General features: G+C 32.9%; 1 long non-coding RNA gene across 4 annotated transcripts; it reads right to left on the reverse strand.

The window, feature by feature from the left end:
* Nucleotides 1-1,922: 1,922 nt before the first annotated feature.
* Nucleotides 1,923-8,499, reverse strand: LOC108472382 (uncharacterized). Of its 4 annotated transcripts, none has more exons than XR_001869530.2 (6): nucleotides 8,215-8,499; nucleotides 8,067-8,125; nucleotides 7,073-7,117; nucleotides 6,872-6,920; nucleotides 5,627-5,705; nucleotides 1,923-2,653 (listed from the first exon to the last, which is right to left on the reverse strand). It is a non-coding gene; the product is annotated as an uncharacterized LOC108472382 (long non-coding RNA). The 4 variants fall into 4 exon arrangements; XR_001869531.2 differs by lacking the exon at nucleotides 1,923-2,653 and adding an exon at nucleotides 3,361-4,077; XR_001869529.2 differs by lacking the exon at nucleotides 1,923-2,653 and having other exon boundaries at nucleotides 5,264-5,705; nucleotides 8,067-8,122.
* Nucleotides 8,500-19,568: the final 11,069 nt, after the last annotated feature.

Genomic DNA, 19,568 nt, shown 5'->3' on the forward strand with positions numbered 1-19,568 from the left:
TGCGATTCACTATGGCACTATGTGTGCGATTCACTATGGCACTATGTGTGCGATTTACTATGGCACTATGTGTGCGATTTACTATGGCACTATGTGTGCGATTCACTATGGCACTATGTGTGCGATTCACTATGGCACTATGTGTGCGATTCACTATGGCACTATGTGTGCGATTTACTATGGCACTATGTGTGCGATTCACTATGGCACTATGTGTGCGATTCACTATGGCACTATGTGTGCGATTTACTATGGCACTATGTGTGCGATTTACTATGGCACTATGTGTGCGATTTGCTATAGCACTATGTGTGCGATTTGCTATAGTCACATTCGGTTGTGGAAATAAATTGTGCATGAACGAGGTAAGTGATTGAGTTACTAACTAAATATCGAATTGGGATTGTACGGTGTACGCATAAAATTATCTAGTGCATTGTTGTTCCAACTTGAGGAAACGGATTCAAATCGATTAATGACTTGTCGTTTGATTTGGTTGAAGGATTGGGCATGAGATCGAACCAAAAATCTTAGAAATTGCAGTATAGTTTGATATGGTGGAAACATCTATTTTGTATTATTTGATTATTCACTTATGATTGTTATTGTTGATGGTAGAGTAGTGCTTACGACTTCTTGAGTTATGTACTCATTTGGTGTGCTTATTTGTTGTTTATTTAGGTTCTTGATCCATTTTGCGTGCTTTCGGACTGTCATCGAAGTCATCACACCGTCTAGCGACTTTTTGGTATCTTCTTCTTAGATGGTTTAAGAAAACATTTCGGCATGTATAGGCTATTATGTTTTGTTTGAACTCGGTATGTAAATATTGCCTAGCCATGCGAAAATGGCTTATGAATGTTTTGAGCATAATGTTATAATTATTTGGTATGTATATGCTCATTAAGAGGCATGGAAGTGTTTGGCAATGACCAGCCATTAGAATGGGTCATCATGCTTATATTTTGGACCATATATGAAAAAGGGTGGTTGAATCATAGAGACTATGTGTTAGAGAAAGTCTATCCTAGAATATGATGCTGGCAGCAACAGTGACGTGGATGTGAAAAATCACTAAAAATAGTAGGAATAGAATTAAATAGTGAATAAATTATGTAAATGAACCTTGATGAGTCTATTTTCATACGGAGGAAACGAAACGGTTATATGAGTTGTATGTTGAGAGATATTTGGGTTTTAGTGGAACAGGGCCAGAACGGTTTCTGGATTCCCTGCTCGGACTTTGAAAATTCATTATAAATTAACCAGAAATAATTAGGAGTCATACCATATATGTATGAATTCCTCTTTGAGTCTAGTTTCTATAGAAACAAACGGTACCAGTATTGAAGTCCTGCACAGGGAGTTATTTGAGTTGTAACGCGAAGGTCAGTGTAGTCGGCCCCTGTAACACGGGTGACTTTAACTAATAAACTGTACCAATTGGCCCAACCAAAAATTCTAGAAAAAAATCTGTAGACGGAAATGTGAGTCTAGTTCCAGAAAAAAATTACAAAACTGATTTTCGAGTTCTAAAACTCAAGTTATGATTTTTGAAGCGACTAGTACACAGATTGGCAGCTTGTCTGGAACTTTTCAATAAGTGGTTTGAAGTCTGTTAACACCTCGTGTTCGACTCCGACGACGGTCTCGGTTCGGGGTGTTACAAACTTTCAGCTATGATGAACAAAGATGGACAAAACTTTGTTCTTTTCACCCCTTTTTCTTTTAATAAAACTTCATATTTCATCCATTTAATTCTTTAATACAAAAGACATGAAATTCTTATCATGAAACATTTACCTAACCCATTATCATGAAACATTTACCTAACCCATTATCATGGAACATTTACCTAACCTATTATCATGGAACATTTACCTAACCTATTATCATGAAACATTTACCTAACCTATTATCAATTTGTATCAATTTGTACTATAAATTATGGATATCAAGTGTACATTTTGTCTACAACAACATGATGGCTGGCCACTTCTTGTAAAATGAGAGGTTTGTCATGCAAATCCTCCTATTTTGCACTCCTATTTATTTGGCCACTTCAATTTAGCCTATAGCATTTTCAAACATTTTCACATAGATCCTATGTCATAATTTCACCCCTTTTTTCTTATGGAACAAAAATTAACTAAAATTTTTGGGTTCTATCTTAAGTTTGGGCTTTCTAGAGGCCCACTAACATAATTAAACCTATGCCAGCATTCATAGGATTCCCGAAAATTGGGGTGTTACAATGATATTCTCGCAAACATTCTTCTCAATATGCATGACTTCAAGATTATGGAATAAAATGTAGTACTCCCAATAAGGCAACTAAAAAAAATACTTCTTTTTTTTCACAAGTCCGCCTCATTAGGATCCTCTTCATTAGATTTATCATCAGATTCATCCCTCGATCTTCTCTCTATTTGCATGTTGGATGGTTGATTCATCTTCCCATAACTGAAATTAATATCTTTTAATATGAACAAGATTTCAAATCCAATAGTCTGCTCAGGAGCTTCTCTGAATTTTTCAGTACCATCAAATAGAGTCCTCTAAAATTTAAATCTATGATTTCCATCTAACCATCGACAATGCCCCATATAAAAGAACTTTTTCTCATTATATAACTACTTTGAACATATTTACGCTGCAAAACAAGAACAAGCATAACATTTTTTAGTACTCCAACCAGATAAATTGGTATAAGCCGAGAAATCATTAATAGTCCATAACAAAATTACACGTAAATAAAAGTTCTCCTTTCTCAAGACATCATATATTTTAACACCCGCCCATAACTATTTCAAGTCTTCAATAAGTGGCTGCATATAAATGTCAAGATCATTTTCAAGACTTTTCTCTCTAGAGATAGTCATAGATAAGATAAAAAAAGATTGCTTCATTCAAATCTATGGAGGCAAATTGTAAAGAACAAGTACTACAAGCCAAGTTCTAAACGAAGTACTCATAAGTTTAAAAGGATTAAATCCATCAGATGTTAGCCCAAACCTCACATTCCAATGATCGCTTGCAAAGCTTGAAAATTTATTGTCAAATGATTTCTAAGCTAAAGAATCCGTAGAATGCCTTAATAATCCATCATCGGTTCATTGATCATGATGCCACCTCGTAGACTCGACTATTTTTGACGACATAAAAAGCCTTTGAAGCCTTGGTATTAGTGAAAATATCGCAAAATTTTTATTGGCTTATTTGTTAACTGTGCCTTACCTTTATCCTCATTCACATCCTCTGTATTCCTATTCATCTAACAAAATTTACCGCAAACATGATAAGACCATTGATTTTTCCGACCACCTTAATACAACATGCAGTCATTTGAACAACTATGAATTATGCCGTACCCAAAGCCTAAATCTTTTATCAATTTCTTCATATCTTTGCATGAATGAGAGATTTTTACAAACGGAAACATATTTCTCAAAAACTCTATCAGCAGTGTTAAAGAGTTTGCGTTCCACCCTCCCAAACATTTTAAGTGAAAAAAACAAATGCAAAAAGACATTTTTGAAAATTTTGATCCCTCATAAAATTATTCATTCATTTCATTAAGTAACTTGTAGAACTTCATCGTTTCTCCATTTGGCTCTTCATCAGGTACACTTATTCTCGTTTCGATAAAATCATTTCCATCAAATATCACAATCATTGGATGTAATAATTTCAGGTGGAAACGATTGCAAACCATGACTGCGTATATTAAATGCATCCCGCAACATACCTTCCATTTCATCTTCTCTAACAAGCTGATGGTAAGCATTATGAGGATAAGCCGGGTTAATCGTTGAAGCGATTCTACGAGGTGTACACTTTCCATGAAAAATCTATTTTTTATACCCCGAATAAAACCATCAATAATTAGATGTTCGTAGACAACTTCACGAATATGCCAATTGATATTGCCACACTTCTTACACGGGCAAAGAATCATATTTTCTTAGCTTGCATTTTGAAATGCAAAATTTAGAAAAGTTTGTACTCCATTTCGATAATCGTTGCTTACCCTTGACAAATTCATCCAACTCTTATCCATTTCGTAGTTCTTGAAATCTAAAGTTGGCAATAAATTACGGTTACTTAAACGTTCTAAATTGATTCAAATCATGTCATTGTACAAAAATAGATAATATATATCAAGTATCAAATATCTAGTGAGTGTAAACTAATTCATGTAAGTTGTTTATTTATAAGTATAATTAAGTTATGTAAGTTTTATTCTTTAAATATTTATATAAGTTATGATTATCATCTTTAAATTTTAACTTTAAATTTTAATCCTTTAATATACTCTTAATTTATAAATTTGTGTTTTTTATCACCTTTATGTTTATTATACTTAAAAGACAAAAATTAACAGATTAATAATTATATGTTAATATAGTTAATATTTGTTAAATTTTCATCTATACTGAGTTAATATTTAAATTAATAATTATCTGTTTACTATCATTTTCTCTTTCCCTTTCCCCGTTAAAAGAGGGTGTTTGACCTTAGCCATTATTTGCTCTTTTTATTTAATAAAAACTACATAGTAAATAAATACTAGAAAACGATATATAGGTGTAAACATGAGATTATTAATATGAACCCTTACAAAATACTAGTACGATAAATCCATCTTATAGGTGTAAACAATCAATTTTTATAAAAATACCAATACGATAAATCCATCTTATAAGCTTATTGATGGTTAACAAAAATAACTTTTCATTTTAAATAGCTTTTAAATCATTTTTTCAAAAAAGATTAGTAATTTGATTTTTATATAAAAATTAATTTAAATAATGCTAAATATTATTATATTGATAAAAAATTATTTTTAAGTTTTAAAACATTTAAAATATTAAATATTAAAATCAAACATTATAATTTTCAATATTATTAAACATATACATTAATTAGTATTAAATACATATTTTTAGTCAAAAATTGAAAAATCATGTTAATATTTTAATAAAATATTGAACTCCATAATGGCAAAAATAATAAATAAATGAAAAATAAATGAGTATAAACAGCAAAATTACGAGGTCAAATAGTGCAACAAATGCTAAACCCTAATTATTGAGTAAAATTAATCATTAAAATGTAAGAATTAATTTGAATGTCACAAAATATGTACAGTAATAAACTTGAAAATTTAGACTAAAATGGAAACAAAAAACCCTTTCAAATTGATTGCAAAAAAGGAATGAATATTCAACCAAACTTTCCTAATAATCAACACCATGGAACATTATTAAGCCAAAACCGATTTAATAACTAAGGAGCAAAAGAGATCACATACATACATACTCCACGAGCATACAGGTTAAACATTCAGCCAAACAGTTTGCAAACAACATATGACAATGAAGGCTTTAAATATAGGACAATGAAGGCTTGCATATCCAGAGAAAGACAATAGCATGCTCCATTCTCAACTCCATTCTCACCTCCATTTACAACTCAATAGCCTATTGAGATTCAACTCCATTCTCAAAGTATTTACCAGATAAAATGTGGGGTATTTAGCATATCGCAATATTTCCAAGCATCAACTATCAATCGAAGAGAAAGCAGCAGTTTTAAATATAAGGGTGAAATTCACTACTATTACCTTTACAAACTTTGGCCTGCTTAATTCAGTCTGATCAAAAAAGAGAACGAAATAGATAATTTGGAGCTCAGCAATAGCCCTGCAAAATCGTGCTCTATATCAAGAAATTGCTGATGTAAAAATTCAACTATACTAGCCTTAGTCAACAAGGGACTAAACACCATTGTAAAGCACATATTTATACAAGGGAAGCCCCTAATAAATTAAAAGCATATCCGAGTTTCGGTAGGTAAAAATGAAAGCGTAAAATGAAAGACTTGGTCAATAGTAGCACTTATAATTAAGGCCACAACTCAATAAAAACAGATTCAACATAACAATGTAATAAATTATAGAGATAGTATTGCATAAAACAATTACATCACATTAGCATAGGCATTTTTCAATCAAATCATGCCACCTTATTGCATTTCTAAAAAAAAGAAGCTAATTATTTATTAATTTAATCATTAATAAATAGTTGAATTAATTTGCTATCATTTAATTATCACATGTAATGTATAACATGATATTTTTGCAGTTTTCAAGATATTTATTGAAGCGAGCCAATAAAATGATAGATTAATTTACTTCACAACATCTTGCATTTTCTAGATGCATAAGAAAGACTCTAAGATTTTGATCTTTTAAAAGGAAACTACTACAATCATCTTTCAACGTAAATTTGAGATAACTTTTATTTTAATTACGGAATGCATAAATTTAATAGAAAAAAAAAAGAAAAGATACTATAGATGAAATTATACCTGTTAGCTTGTTATTGATAAGAGAAAATGTTTGGAGAGGAGTCAATTTTTCAATAACGGAAGGAATTTCACTTGAAACATATAATTAAATTAATCAAAATTTACAAATAAATAATCCAAAAATTGCAAACAACAACACAAACTTAAAAAGGAAGAGGAAGCTAGTTTTTTCCATAAAGTTGGGTTAATAATTTGATTGCCAGGAAAGGGTATAAAACAAATCATGTTTAAGCCAAAAAGTTGGGATAATACATCAACTGGCAAGATAACGATCTATGGTTGTTTAAGTCAAAAGTATTATATTAAGAAATTAATAAAATTGTCCACTAATTAAAAATATATAACAACTGAAAGTAGAAAATCATATTTATAACAACAGCCTCAGGCTTATATGATTTTAGAACTCTACTTGAAATGACTCCTTTCTTAGAATACCAATGGAAAATTCTCTTATGTTAGAGAGAATCCTAGATACCTCATAGTGTGTATAATTATTTACCTTATCAACAAGGTCAGGCAAGTGCTCCGAAAGCACAGTGAACCAGTACCTGAAACATGTATATAAAAAATAAGATAAAGAATCCATGTTTGCAGAATCAGTGTCTTGGATCATAAAAGTTATTATGATCTATTTTGCAAGGCACTCTTACGAAGTCCAGAATAATGAGTATTAAGTAGCATATTTGAAGAGCATACTTACTCTAGCTCTTTGTGATCTGATAGATCAATGGTATTGGGCTCGTACCTGTTAGTGTGTTGTAATTCAAGATATGAGATTAGAACATTGCATGGATGGATATATAAATAACTAATAAGAACAAATATTCAATAAAAGCAGATATTTTCTGCTTCATAGCATTACACCTTAGTAAACAAAAAAGTAGCAAAATGACCCTTCAATATCTTTTTGTATGATTTTTATTGTTTCAATTCAAGTGCTGGATTACATGCTCTCTCTCTATATAGATCGTCCATGTAAAATATCAAATTAACTAAAAACGCATAGCTATTTTTTTCAACAAAAAACATTTGGGTAAGTTGCATTCTCTTCTGGCATTGCATACGAGAATGTAATTACGAGAATGTAATTTCTTTATTCCTTTTACTTATTTTAGTGTATATTTATATGTAAGCTACAGATGTAAGAGAGAATGAGGGTAAGAGAGAGAGTTAATTATTTGGCTTGTATGTCAGGTGTATATGGGCTCATACCAAGCAGGTATGGAAGGAATTCCACGGGTTATAGTGGCAGAGGTTAATTGACTTTGTTTTCTAACATCCTCACCAATTACATATCCATCCTATGTTGTTCTGACATAATTTTCTAGGAACATTCCTGTCTCTGGACAAGGGTACGTTGATATGCTCATCCAAAGATCTTCCAAATACTTGTTAAAAACTTATTCATACACATGACCGAAACACACACCATTCAGGAAGTCAATCATAAATATGTTTTACTGCACATATTTAACAGTGAAGGGAATATGTTTCAGATTTTTCCCATAAACGTAAAATCTAATTATTGCATTTCTAAAAAAAAGCTAATTATTTATTAATTTAATCATTAATAATGCATACAGTAAACAATGCATGCAAAGCTCCACAATAGAAAACCCATTAAATATCCAGTCAACCAAAATGTATATACATATAAAGGGGGGCAATGCTGTAAAAGAATAAAAAAAGAAAACCTTTTGAATATGCTCAGTGGTGATGTTCATCAACTGTGGAGGCTGCTGCATATTTTCTTCTTCACAAAAGGAAAGAAACCTTAGATCACTGAAAAATAGAATGAATTTAAAAAAAAAATACAAAAAATAGAATGAAATGAAAACTTACCAGAATTTTTTTGATTTCGGCGAAGAGAACGGCGATGAGAATTGGGGAAAAAGAGAACGGCGATGAAATGAAAACTTATGAGAATTTTTTTGGTTTTGGTGAAGAGAACGGCAATGAGAATTGGCGATGAGAATTTGGGGAAAACAGTTAGGGATCTCAATCAGTTAGGGGAAATTGGGGAAAAGAAATTGGGGAAGAAATAAAGTGATTTGGGAAAATTTGGGGGGAAATCTGATTTGGGGAAAAACTAAAGCAATTTGGGGGCTAACAAAACAGGTTTAAAGGTTATTTTGATAATACTTTTTGAGGAGTGTTGTGAAAAAATACTTTTGAGAAGTATTTTTAAACAGTATTTTTGAAAATTTCAGTGTTTGGTATTGTGTCAAAAAGTACTTTTAAGAAATAAAATGTCTATTTTAGGCATGATATTATAAAGTAATAAATATGTATTTAAATAATATTTAAATTAGTTAATATTATGATACTTTAGCAATAATATAATTATAACTTATTGTTAATATTTTAATATATAATATTAATTTTAAATATTTCTAAATAATTAATATTAATTATTTATTAAATTTAATTAGAATATATAAACTATATTTAAATATTTAAATATAATAATTAAATATTTGTAATTAGATATTGACACAATTGTATTATTTTAAAAATAATTTTTTAATTTTTAATTAATGCTTTTAACACATTTGTATTATTTTATTTTAAAATGTACTTTAAATATATAACTCATATTAAATATTAACATAATATAAAAATATAAACTTAACAAATTAAAATATATTAAACTTCAAACAAAAGAAAAAAAAAAGAGGGAAAATGGATTCTAACGTTAAAAAAAATGGGAAAAAAAGAAAAAGAACAAATAAGGCTAAAAATGTAATATAGCCTCAAAAGCACTTTTGGGATAAAAAAAAGCACCAAAATTTCTCCTTTTTCATATGAGAAAAATGACTTTTCTTAAGCTGAAAAGCTTCTATTTTTTACCTCTGTTCTTTCTTGCTTTTTGTGTAAAAACACTTTTCCCCCTAAAAACTCATCACAAAATCAATGCCGATAGAAGCCTAAGTCAAATTGTTATTGCAATATTTGCAACGTTTATGAAAATGCCACTAATGAATAACTTTTGTGGTGTTTTCGGTTAAAATGTCACTAAAAATTTAATTTCATGTAGTGAAACCGTGTTATTTAAGTCATGAAATTGCAATATTTGCAGCATTTATAAAAAACGCCATTAATGTATAACTTTTGTGGTCTTTTCAGTCACGTCACTAAAAATTTAATTTTCTGTAGTGAAACAGTGCTGTTTTTCAAAATTTTAATACATATTAGTGGCGTTTTTGGTCCAAAAGCTACTATTGCTTCCCTTTATTAATATAAACGCCGCTATAGCTCTAACATTTTACAGTATTTTTAGTCTAAATGCTACTAAAAACACCGCTAAAAACTTAATTTCCTAGAATGTATATTGAATCTGTTGATATGTTAAAACTCATGTTTGGAGTAGAGGTTAAAGCTCCTATTTGGCACCTAAGTGACACGAGTTCAAATTCTGTTAATCCTTTCCGTCTCCCCCAATTTTGTAATTATCAAATATGTTATGTAGGCAATATGTAACTTTTACATATCATGAATTAAAAAGAGTAAACTACTTAGTTGGTCACCCAACCTTTAGAGCACTTTCATTTTGGTCACCCAGCATTAAATCTTAACGGTAGTTAACTATACACGCCACATCATGTTCACACTTTTATTATGGTCACCCAAAAAAAATATCTTTTTTTAAATATTGATTAGGATAAAAAAATCAAGGATTAAAGTGGAAAAATTGTAGAAACTAAAATAGTACACAAAATTTTCAATTTGTACTTGTTTATCTCATTGCTGGAAATTCTAAAAAATGTTAATATTTGAATTTTAAATTTTAAAACATCATAATAAATTGTTGAAAAAATTTTACCCATTGATAATGTCAACCGATTTATTACTATAATATTAAAATTAATTAATTTAATCTAATTTTAAATTTTAAAATTAACGAAATCAACTCGAATAATTCATATTTAATAATTGTCTATGGAACTAAAATCTCTTTTGATTATATAATCTTGAATCTTCCATGCTAAACTAAAAGTGAAGGAAAATATCCTTACAATTAATTAAATTAATTGCTTATTTTTCATTTGGATAAATAAGTGATGAAAAAGATTATGAGATTTGTTTGACATGGAAGAAAAAATTAATTAATTAAATTAATTGCAAAGATTTTTTTTTACTTTTAACTTAACACAGAAAATTTATTTTAGTCCCTCAAAAATTTAGTCACTAAAATGAATGTACCCTAAAAAAATTAGATTTTATAGATAACTATTAATGATAATAATTTCATTCATAATTTTTAAAAGAATTTTAAAATATAAAAATATTTTGAAAGGATTATTAATGATAATATTATGGGTCCTGAGCAAAATGGACCATACTTGCCTAAATTATTTATTTAAAGTGAAAATTTTGAAAGGATTATTAATAATAATGACGAAAATGGGAGCTATACGGACCTTAATTAAAAGGTGGAGGGGTTTTATAGGATAACAGTTCGTAAGTTGTCAATGTCGTTTAATTACAGGGAGTCTACTTTAAGATTGAAGTACACTGGTGAAGTGAAATTATTAAGTACTACTTTAAGACTTTTTGGTTTAATAATGGGTAAACTATTTACTTATTTGTCACTTAATTTTTAAGATGTTTTATTTTAGTTATTTAAAATAAAATTTTTACAATTTCGTGCTTAACTTTTAAGGTATATTTATTTTAGTCATTCAAGCATTAAATATCTAGCGATGATTGATTATACATATCACATTATATTTATACTTTTCTTTTGATCACCTAACTTTTCAGTCACTTTCATTTTGATCACAAAAAAATACATTTTTAAAAATATTGATCATGGTAAAAAAAAATAAGGGTTCAAGTGAAAATGTGATAGAAACTAAAAAAATACATTATCAAATTGTACTTACTTATCCTATTGCCCAAAAAATTTAATATAGAATTTTTAATTTGAAACATAAAAATCAATTAAATAAATTGTTGAAACTTTTTATTTTTGATAATGCCAACCGATTTGTTAGTATAATATTGAAATTAATTAATTTAATCTCCTTCTAAACTTTAAAATTCTATTTTATGTTTCTAGATTAAAGATGAGTTATTTGAGTTGATTTTAATTTTGAAACATAAAATAAAATTTTAAATTTTAAGAGAGATTAAATTAATTAAAATTAATGAATTTCAATATCATAGTAACAAATTGATTGACATTATCGAGGATAAAAGTTTTCAATGGTATAAAATAAGTAGACAAAGAGTAAAGAATAAAGAAAATATGGGAAGCAATAGAGAATGTATTTTATTGATCAATAGGGATATTTACAAAGCTTCTCCAAAGTCTCTATTTATAAGCATAAGAAGTATAAAGTAGAGATCTACTTCTAATGACTATTAGAATTTAAAGTACATCAAAACTTATCTTAATCTTGATGGATATCCACTTAATAAGATATTCATAACACTCCCCCTTGGATGTCCATTGGTAGATAATGTGTCTCGTTAAAACTTTACTAAGATAAAAACCTTGTGGGAAAAAAAATTCCTAGTGAATGAAAAAGAGTACACATATCTATAATACGCATAATATGCTGCCTCATTAAAAACCTTACCAGCAAAACCCAATGGAACAAAACCTAGGTTAAGGGAAAAAGAGTATAGCGAGTATTACTCCCCCTCGTGAAAACATCACATACTTTCTCATATTCTACTTATTCAATCTTGAATACTAGTTTTTCAGATGACAATTTGAATGTATTTGTTAAGCATTTATATCACCATCCTTTTGAAAGTCATAAGTGAGGGAAATTTTGGGGAAAATATATTTTGATCTCTTCAAGAGTTTCAATAATAAACATAGCAAACTTTAATCATGATTCTTCTATAAAAATACAAATAGGTATTTTGGATCATTTTATAATTCTCCTTCAACTACTATTTACCACATATGCTCAAATTATTTTAATTCATATAAATGAACAATTTTCGAGAATTTCAATATGTTGCTAGCATCCTAAATCCTTCAAGGATTTTAATATAAACTTTACAATATAGTGGTTCATAAAATGTTATAATAACAACCATTGGACATAAGTTAAATCTTTTATGAATTATCAAAATAATATATCTAAAGGTTGTTGCATCCACCACAAAATGATATTATATCTTTTCATAATTAATGTTAGGACTTAACGAAAAACTTCATATTTTTATTCCGCTTTTGCATGACTACTTCATTTGCACCCTTACTGGCTTTATGCCTTTAGATATTTAGACTACTGGTCCAAAAACTCCATGAATTTAATTGTACTTGAGTTGTGTCTTTCAATTTTGATCAATTTATTTCAAATCTATATTTCTCAATAGATTTATTCAAGATCCTCCTTTTATTTCATTATTTCAATAATTATATTGCATGCAAAATCATTGTCGACCACTTTTATTATTCGGTTCCACATTTTCTCGAATTGACATAACTTATCGAGATCTCTTATTTTCATTATTTTTAGATTTCAGTTTCAAGTACCTGAATCTCTTCTAGAGTTTTACTTATTAGTTATGTCTTGGGTCTCTTCTAGAGCACCCGCCTCCATTATTGACCATCTAGAAGAATTTTCATCTTTAGAACCAATCAATCTATTATTTATTCTAACTGATTGTCCTACTAGGACTTTGATTCAAATTAAAATATTAGATGGTATATAACATTTGGTTATTCTCATTAAGTTTGTAAATACATCTAACAGTTAAATTGTAATGAATTATCCTTACTGAACTTCTAGTTTAAATTACTCTCCCCTAACTCATTACAAGTTTTTATTTCTCTCCCCCTAATGTCGGGAAAACTATCAAATCAAAATTGTAATCACAAATCATGTCATAATTGAATCTCCAATACATTCAAAACATCTAATGATACAAAGAAACTTGTAATTAATATATATTCTCAACTTTCTTTAAAGATTCACTCATCTTTGTGTGTTGTGGTTGTAACACCCCAAACCCGGCCTAGACGCTATGGCCGGATTTGGCGATGTCACATGATAGGTTGTTTGAAAACCCTGCCTTTACGATAAAACCATTTCTTTTAAATTACTTTCAAAATCATGTTCTTTACTTAGTCGATATTTTCAAATGTTTATTCGATGTAGAACCTTTTTAAAATAGTTAAAACAATCGTGCGTTTTCGAAAATCATTTGATTCTTTTGAAAACTGAGGTTTCCTATTACTAGCAATTGTAATCTATAAAGTAAAGATATTTAAAACCTATAACCAAATCAAAGTCTAAAAGTCCAATTACAATCGAAAGATTTAACCAATAAAAATAAGAATAAAACACATAATCATAAATTAGAACCATGACAGTCCAGAACCGTGGTCACCATCGAGTCCTCTGCCGCACCGATCCATCTAGGTCTGGGGATTACCTGCGTACATTTAAACAAAAGGGTGAGTTTACGTAAACTCAGTGTGCAATTCCACAGAAAACATACAATAGCAAATTACAGTGCACAGTTAAATTAGTCCTGGGCCTAAGCCCATTTTAGTATCAGTATTAGTTTGGACCTTAACCCATCTCAGTATAGTATCAAATATGCAGTAGGGCCTTAGCCCATTACAGTATCAGTACACATTAATACCTTAGCCCATCACAGTATCAATAACAGTCATGCAGTATTCAGTAACAAAGTCCTACCTAACTAGCCTCTACACAACACTTCCGTCCAACCCTACGCTCCATGTGCGGATTAAATCAACCCACCCATCCCTACACTCCAGGTAGTACCAAATACGACACAAATCAGTAATTTGCAACTGAGCTGCCAGTATATTAGGCTTAAGAGCCTTTCAGTATACTTCCTCCAAATATAATCAACCCAACCCCATGCAATGCAACATACAAACCATGACATGCTAACTTATGATATCAGTACATATAACCAGTCCAGAATTTATACCTACTATCATCATACTCAACATATATAAATCAACAGTTAGTTCACACAATAAGGGGTCTAAGTGATACTTATCAACCTTACAGTAGTTTCATAGTCGACTTAGGCGACCCGTGCAACCTTTAGCAATCAATTCAATGAAAATAGGCTCACACGCCCATATGGCCTACCCGTGTGGGCCCACACACCCGTGTAGCCCACAAGGCCCAAATTTGCCTTGGCCATGTGGATCGCACGGCCTGGCTCAAAATCTCACATGCCCGTGTGGTTTACTCGTATGTCGTCCACGGTCTATCTAGCTATTACACGGCCATGTCATGCTCGCAACAGCTTGGCCCAGTCAAACAGACGCTCGTATCCTTCACATAGCCTACCACACGGGCGACCACACGCCACAATTTTGCTGTCTAAACACTCTCAAGCACTCCAGTACCTAGAATCAACAATTTAAAGCCCCAATTTTAGTGAAAAACCGAGACTTAACGAGATTGTAACGAAACGTTCATCCATTAACTATCGAAACTCTTACCTTTGATTGAAACAAGAACTTCATACACTCTACTCGTAGATTAAGAACGATTTGCAGACCCTTGGTTAACTCCTAAACACCAAATAAAACTCTTCTCCTAAACACCAAATAAAACTCTTTTTTACTAAGCATTCATGAGGAAAAGTTAAGATTAATCGACCATAACTTACAGAACACACGTCCCAAAGATGAATAACAGAAATGATTGAAAGAAAGAAGGAAACAGAAAGAGGGAAAATCAATGGACTTTCGGTAGAAAAATGAACAATGGACGAATTTGCAAAAAAAAAAAAAACAATATTGAACAGAATCTGATAACCCCCAAATCCTTTCCCTTAATTTTCTCCATTAAACTCCCCACACCATCCACTATTCAAAATTTAAGTCCAACTTAAACTCTCCTAAACGAATGAGCAAAAATAATGCCCACAATAAGGTTCGAACATAGAACCTCCTCCACACTAACACTCCACTTATCCACCAGCCCAGCAGGCCCATTCTGTTAAGTATTTACAAACAATTACTTAAAATCCTACTTAACCACTGAAGCATATACAAATTTGAGTTAAAATTCACAAATGTTGAAATTAAAAAATTTGGGGTGTTACAACTCTACCCCCTTAAAAGAAACTTTCATCCTCGAAATTTACCTGATCCGAATAGGTGAGGATACTGCTAATGCATCAAATCCTTAGGTTCCTACGTGGCCTCCTCAGAACTATGATTTCACCACAGAACTTTTACTAGTGGAATGAATTTCTTTTGCAGTACATTAACGTCACGATCCAGAACCTGAACCGGTTCCTCTTCGAAGGTCAAGTCTAGCTTAACCTCAATCTCCTCAACAGGGACAATATGCGATGGATCAGAGCAGTAGCACCTCAATATAGAGGTGTGGAACATATCGTGAATACGATTCAAATTTAGATGTAGCTCAAACTGATAAGCGTCTGGTCCCACTAGTTTCAAAATTCGGTAAGACCTGATAAACCTAATGCTCAACTTGCCCTTGCGACTGAACCTTAGAAACTTCTTTCATGGCAAGACCTTAAGAAACACAAAGTTTCCCATAGAATACTCAATCTCGCGTCTCTTCAGATCAGCATAAGATTTTTACCTGTCCGATGCCCCTTTTAGTCGATCCCGAATCAATCTAACCTTATCATCAGTCTCAAAAACCAATTCAAGACCCAAAACATGTCGTTCACCCAACTCAGTCCAACATAAGGGAGTGCGACACTTACGACCATCTAGTGTCTCGTAAGGTGCCATCTGAATACTGGACTGGTAACTGCTATTATAGGTAAATTCTGCTAACGGCAGATAGGTCTTCCAACTGCCTCGAAAATCAATAACACAGTTCCTCAACCTGTCATCTAGTATCTAAATCACCCTCTTAGATTGTCCATTAGTCTGAGAATAGAACGTAGTACTGAAGTCTAACCTTGAACCCAAAGCCTCATGCAACTTCCTCCAAAACCGAGACGTGAAGCTAGGATTCCTATTAGAGATGATCAAAATCGATACTCCATGCAGTCTCACTATCTCAGATATATAAAGCTTTGCCAGCTTCTGCAGAGAATAATCCATACGAACCAGTATGAAGTGGGTGGATTTGGTCAATCGATCCACGATGACCCATACTAAATCCTTCTTAGTAGGAGATAGAGGCAACCTACTTACAAAGTCCATAGTTACACGCTCTCACTTCCAAAAAGGAATCTTAACTGACTGTAGCAAACTTGAAGATAACTGATGCTTAGCCTTAACCTGCTAGCAAATCAGACATCTCCTCACCAAATCAGTAACCTCTCATTTCAGTCCTGACCACCAGTATAACTCACGAAGGTCTCGGTACATCTTATTCCCACTAGGATGCATAGCATAAGAGCTACTATGCCCTTCTCTTAGTATAGACTATCTCAAATCAATGTCATTCAGCACACATATCTGCCCACAGAAACATAACACCCCCCCAAAGTTCAACCCAAAATCTGTAGCGCTACCACCTTCAATCTGTTAGAACTGAGGATCCAAAGACTCGTCCTCTAACTGTTTACCCTTAATCTACTCAACCCACATCGACTTAACTTGAAGCTCAACTAATAAGCTACCATCATCAAACAAACTTAGGCAAGCAAACATCGCCCTCAAATCAGTTATAGCTCTACAGCTCAGTACATCAGCCACTACATTAGCCTTGCCAGGATGGTACTCAATGGTGTAGTCGTAGTTTTTAAGTAGCTCGATCCATCTACGATGCCTAAGATTCAGCTCATTCTAAGTAAGGAGATACTTGAGGCTTTTGTGATCAGTGTAGATGATACATTTCTCACCGTACAGATAATGCCTCTAGATTTTCAGTGCAAATACCATGGTGGCCAGCTCCAAATCATGTGTCGAATAGTTCGCCTCATGTGTCTTAAGTTGACGAGACGCATATGCTATCACCTTACCCTCCTGCATCAACACACATCTTAAACCTACATGTGATGGATCATTATAAACTGCGAACTCATTTTCAGAATCATGCTATATCAGAACAGGGGATTCAGTCAATACAGTCTTGAGCTTCTCAAAGCTCTCTTACTGCACATCAGTCTAGTTAAATGGCACACCCTTACATAGCAACTTAGTCAAAGGTGCTGCAATCAGTGAAAAGCCCTCTACAAACCTCCGATAATAACCCGCTAGTCCTAGAAAACTGCGAATCTTAGTCACGTTCCTAGGCTGCTTCCACTCCAACATAGACTCAATCTTTAGAGGATCAACTCGAATCTCCTCAACAGAAACCAAATGACCCAGAAATGTCACCTCACGCAACCAGAACTCGCATTTGCTAAACTTAACATAGAGCTACTTCTCCCTCAAAGTCTGCAGAACAAGCCTAAGGTGCTTATTATGCTCATCTTCAGTCCTCGAGTAAACCAGTATATCATCAACGAACACTACCACAAATCGATCCAGATAAGGATAAAATACTCGGTTCATCAAATCCATAAAAGTTACCAGTGTATTAGTCAATCCAAATGGCATTACTAGGAACTCGTAGTGACCATAAAGAGTCCTAAACGTCGTCTTATGTATGTCAGCCTCCTTGACCCTCAACTGATGATACCTAAATCAAAGGTCAATCTTAGAGAACACCGAAGCTCCTTAAAACTGGTCAAACAGATCACCTATCCTCGGTAGGGGTACTTATTCTTAATGGTCAACTGGTTTAATTGCTGATAGTCGATACACATCCGCATGGATCTATTATTCTTCTTCATTAACAGTACCAGTGTTCCCCACGGAGACACACTAGGGCGGATGAACCCCCAACCCAATAACTCCTGAATCTGAGCATTTAGCTCTACAAGCTCTTTCGGGGCCATTCGATAGGGAGCGATGGACACCAGAGCTGTACCAAGTAGAAGCTTAATACCAAACTTCACTTCACGATCCAGAGGTAAACTGGGTAGCTCCTTAGGAAAAACGTCTGAAAAATTCTTTATCGTTCTGATGTCCTTAACAGAGGAATCTCTAGAATCTGAAACACTTACGTAAGCCAATGACGTCTCACATACGTACCAGCCTTTCCGTCACCAGTGCAGAAATCGCATTAGTTAAATAATTCCGGTGCTCTTCAATCATGACTAACTCATCATCCTCTTCAGTCCTCAATACGACCCTCTTAGTCGCGCAGTCTAAGCTAACACAATGCTTGACCAACCAATCCATACCGAGAATTAAATCGAACTCCCCAAAGAGAAGTTCTATTAGATCAGCCAGAAAGATTTCTTCTTGAACCTCTAAAGGAACGTCTCTAAATAGCTTGTTAACCCTTATAGATTGCCCTAACGGACTCAATATAGTAACCTCACTTGTAGTGCTCTCAACCAAGATCCCCAAATTCCAGACACAGTACAGGCTATATAGGAGTGACTGGATCCTATATCTATCAATGCAGTATATGGTACATTAAAAATAAGAAACGTACTCGGGATGATGTCCGGAGCATATCCATCTTCTTGGCGACAAGTAGCATAAACTAGAGCCGGCTGCCTCACCTCAGTCTGTCCAATACCTCTGCCCACTGCTCTCTGCCCACGGCCTATACCATTACCACCTCTGGCTTGACCACAGTCCCTTGGTGGCTACTGAACTACCCTTAGTGGCTGTACAACACCAGTTCCCAGAGTTTGCATCTGATTAGCCCTCAGTGAACATTCCCGAATATGATACTCTAATGATTCACACCTCAAACACACCGTAGTCCTCCTCCAATACTCATCCTAATGGCACCTACCACAATCTCCACACAGCTACAACCTAGTAGAAGAAACAGGGGGACCGGCCAATCAGTCTTGACCTTTTTCTTAGACCTCTATACAAAACTCGAGGGCTCTGAATCCCTCTTATTCCTACCTCTTTCTCTGTCACAGTTTTGGCGCCCAGCGCGCTTAACCTCCTCGGCTATCTTCGCTTTCTCAACCAAGATAGAAAAATCCTGTTCCCTTTGCGGAGCTATCAAAACCCACAAGTTATCTCTGAGACTATCCTCAAAGCGAGCACATCACTCGTACTTAGACGACACCATACCTCTAGCATAGCGGCTCAGTCTCAGAAATTTGGCCTCATACTCAGCCACCGATCAATCTCCCTGAGCTAAATTCAGAAACTCCCTCCTACGGGCATCCACGTAACTAGCTCCCATATATTTTCCCTGGAAGGCGATCTTAAAGAACTCCCAGTC

The sequence above is a fragment of the Gossypium arboreum genome, chromosome 11 (assembly GCF_025698485.1).
Source record: "Gossypium arboreum isolate Shixiya-1 chromosome 11, ASM2569848v2, whole genome shotgun sequence".
In the NCBI taxonomy this organism is placed as follows: Eukaryota; Viridiplantae; Streptophyta; class Magnoliopsida; order Malvales; family Malvaceae; genus Gossypium; species Gossypium arboreum.